A 3,938-nucleotide genomic window follows, 5' to 3' on the forward strand; every position below is an offset into this window, starting at 1 on the left:
ATCTTTCCAGGGTATCTTCAGGGGATCTGAGTTCCTGTGCTGTGTCAGCAACACGGCTTCTCCACTTCTCCACATGCCAGGGACACTCTTCACTCTGTTCAGAGTCATCCCCACCCTCCTGCTCCTCTCGGTGAAGTTGTAGCTTCAGAGGGCAAATCCCCCTGGAGCCCAAAGGTGCTCCATCTCTGAACTTCTCTTGGGATTCACATCCCCGAGGAACCTCTTATATATTCCTTATATATAAAAATAATATGTATTTTTATAAATATAAAAAATTATATTTTATAAAGATAAAAATTATATTTTTACAAATATAAAAATTATATATTTAATTATTGTATATATTATATATAATTATATAAAATTAATTATATTGTATTTATATAAAAATATATTATATAATATTATATTAGATAACATAATATAATATATGTTATATAATATTATACACATAACATTATAATATATTATATAATACATATATTATATATTGTATGTTATATATTATTATATATTATACATAAAATTTATATATTATATCAATATACATAATATATAATATATAATTTATATTATATAATAAATAGTATATAAATTTTATTATATTATATTTATTATATAAAATTTTGGATCTAATTATATATATAATTATATATTCCTGATATATATTACTCTTCTAAACTCCATGGAATGGCAGCTTGCCCTGGAGACATGCAGGGTGTCCATGCACCCAGGAGAGTCTTTCCCCACCCCACCGACCTGTGCTGGCCATTGCACAGGTGATGACCACCCCAGGTGCCTGGGATGCCCATCAGCCCATGAGGTTTTTCACGGCAGGGAAAGCGGGTTTAAGGATTTTTCCACCTCCTGGCCGCTCATTTGTGTCCTCTGTGCTGCACAGGGCTCCTTGTGAACGCACTGCTGACATCAGCCAGGTGTACACAAATATTTCCTCCCAATTATTCCCTGTGCGTGCCCACAGTGAGCCATCCCCATTGCCACACAGCTCCCCAGCAGCTGTATTGACACAACTGGAGAGGGGCGGGGGCAGCAATTGCTCAAACTGGCTTTGCCACTACAAAAAAAAATGTGTTGGTAGCACCACACCCTGCAGCTGCCTGGGAAAAGGGTACTTGGGAAGGTGGCAACTCAATCAGGAGCCTGGCAGGAGGGTGAGCCTGGTGTGAGCAATCAGCACATCACAAAGGCTTTGTGTATTCCCGACAAGCTCCGACACAGGCTCATTTGCATTGCCACAAACAAGAGATCCCAAGCTGGAAATACCTTAAATTTCCTAAATTGATTAGTTAGGGGGAAGGAAAGGGATGGGGCAAGGGAGGCTGGGCTGCTTTGAGGATACCCACACAGTCAGGGCTGTCTTGTGCCTGGAGCTACAAGGACCAGAGGAGGGTCTAAGAGGGGCCAGCATTAGATGGGATGTGCCTATCTCACAGAAGGATTAGCTCTGATAAATAAACATTAGTCCAGATGTATTTATTCAGAAATCTTCTATTGAAGTGCTCTGGAGTGCGGCTTGGTTGCATAAACCCACGTTGCCATATGCAAAATACAGCCAAGTTTTGCCAAATGCATTCGTTTTCCCGCAGGAAAATGCAGATCAACGTGTCCTACCCGGGTTGCAGAGAATGTGCTGAGGGTGCCTCCTTATCTCCTTCAGTGCCTTTCTCCTCTGTCCATCCCATGATCCTTCCCAGCCCTGGCATTCCCAGTTTGCAGAGCAGTGGTCTCTCCCCAGAGATTGGAGCTGTGAGCTCAAGCTGTGCCCATATTGCCCATCCAAAAGCAGATGTTTTTGGCTCTCTGTTGATTTTTCATTCCAGTCCATTTACAATTGACTATTACTGAACTAGGCAGTGTCTCTTCCACCCACCCTTGAACCCCAAGGAGAAGGGTGAGCAGGGAAAGCTCGATGAATCAGAATTGTGCCATTCAACAGAGCATAAGCTGACTTTTCCCTGCCGGTGTTTGAGGCTTGGATATGCTGAGAGAACTCCCCTGTAGCTCACACCTGGCTTGTTTGCTCAGGCCCAAGCACAGATTTGATGTGCACAGTCAGAACAAGGTGTCAGAGCAGAAAATCCATAGGGTGACAGAATGGATCTTAAAGATCACCTGGGGTGCCCATGGATTCCAACCCACTCTGATCAGTAAGATCAGTCAGCACTTCAGCCCTGACATTTGGGAATATCTGTCCTTTTCCTGCTCACTACCTGGATATTCCCTGCCCCAGGGAGCACTTTCCCCTCACCTGCCTTGCTGCATGTCCTTGCTCCTCCACTCAGCTGCAGGAATGGCAGTAAACACATTTAATTCACATTAATTCACATTATTGTAGGCACCTCGAGGCTGCCCAGGCACATCTGTGCAGCAGCCACAGCAAGGTGTTGCTTCCTTTCCTACAGATCCTCTTGGACTTAATTCCTCACACTTTTGAAACAAGGCCTTCAGGAGGTGAAACATCAACGTAATTCCTTTGTAAAGAGGCAACATTGGGTCATTTTCCTGCTTCTTGGAAAGTGGAAGTTGAATTGAAACCATGTTCTGTCACGGCTTGTTGCTCTCGTGGTTCTGGTTTTTTCCCCTTGAACGCAACTCTCCTCTCACTGACATTATTTTGCACTTCTGAAAATGCTAATTTGGCACTGTTTTCCCTGACGTAGCACCCGAGAGCGTCCAGCTGCGGGGCTGGGGAAGGGACACAAGAAACAAGAAGAGAAAATTTCAAAGGCATTTGGGAAGCAGCTGCAGCCCAGGCAGAGGAACGTGCTGGAGCCCACTCCTGAGGCTCACAACTGAGTGTTCCTGCACTTCTGATAGGAGAGCTCATCAAATGCCACAATATAAAATAACTGTTCAAAAAAAAATAAATCATCTATTGCAGCAGCTACCCTGCCAGTTACTGGGCAGTGTACCCCCAGCAAAAATGCACTTAACCTGAGCTCGTCTGCTCTTGTTATGTATTCCTCATGTGATCTTGAAAATAATTTTAGCCTGGAGCTTTAATAACATCAGTCCATGCAGTTCAAATGCTCCCCGATTTTCCAATTTTTTATTTTTATTTTTTTTATATAGGAGCACTTAATGAATAGCATTCAAGAGTTATTTTTTAAGATTTTAAGATTAAATTCTTAAGATTTAATACCATTAATTGTCCTCATGGTGGAGAAATACAGCAAAGGTACTAAGAGTAACAGAAATAAATATACATAGAAAAGCTTCATTTCTTCTGTTCTCAGAGCCTGAAGGGTTTCTGTGCACTCCTGATCCTATCAGTGCTGTCACAAGTGGAGTCCTGAGCACTTCTGGGCCATTTCTTCAGGCATTTTGATTGTTATGGAAATAGGCCAGTGTTTCATCATCCAGGGAAGCAATAAAACAGGTGGAGGGGAAGTGGGTTTTATGCAAATATTTTGTTTTTTGTTTGTAGGAGTCTGGGCATATCTCTAAATTCCACCTGCTCAGGGATCCCAGGTCCATCTGTGGCTGGATCCAGCCACAGGGAGAATCCTGTCTGCTGGTCCTCGTGAGACAAAGTTTTGGTCATCTCTGCAGAAAAGGAACTGAAATTTGGTTGGAAAGTGCGATTTCCAAGAAAATGAATACTTGGGGAAGCTGAAATTTGGTTTCAGTCTGAAAAGGGCTGAAACTTTCCACGTTTCCTTTGAGCAGGGAACGTTCCAGATGTTCCTGGTGCTGTTCCCACTGTGCCTGCTGCCCTGGAAGCCCCAGGTCCAGCTGTGAGCTACAGAACTGTCCCCAAACTAAGATATTTGCAATGAGAAATGTGGGCCTTTGTGAATCGGTGTTTCCCAGAGCAATCAGCAGTTTCATGTGCAAAGAGGCCATAAAACACAACCTGGAGCCAACCCTCACCCCTTGCCAGCACCAGCAGCCCCCTGCAGCCACCATGGACACCA

This window comes from Parus major, chromosome 23, assembly GCF_001522545.3.
Source record: "Parus major isolate Abel chromosome 23, Parus_major1.1, whole genome shotgun sequence".
In the NCBI taxonomy this organism is placed as follows: Eukaryota; Metazoa; Chordata; class Aves; order Passeriformes; family Paridae; genus Parus; species Parus major.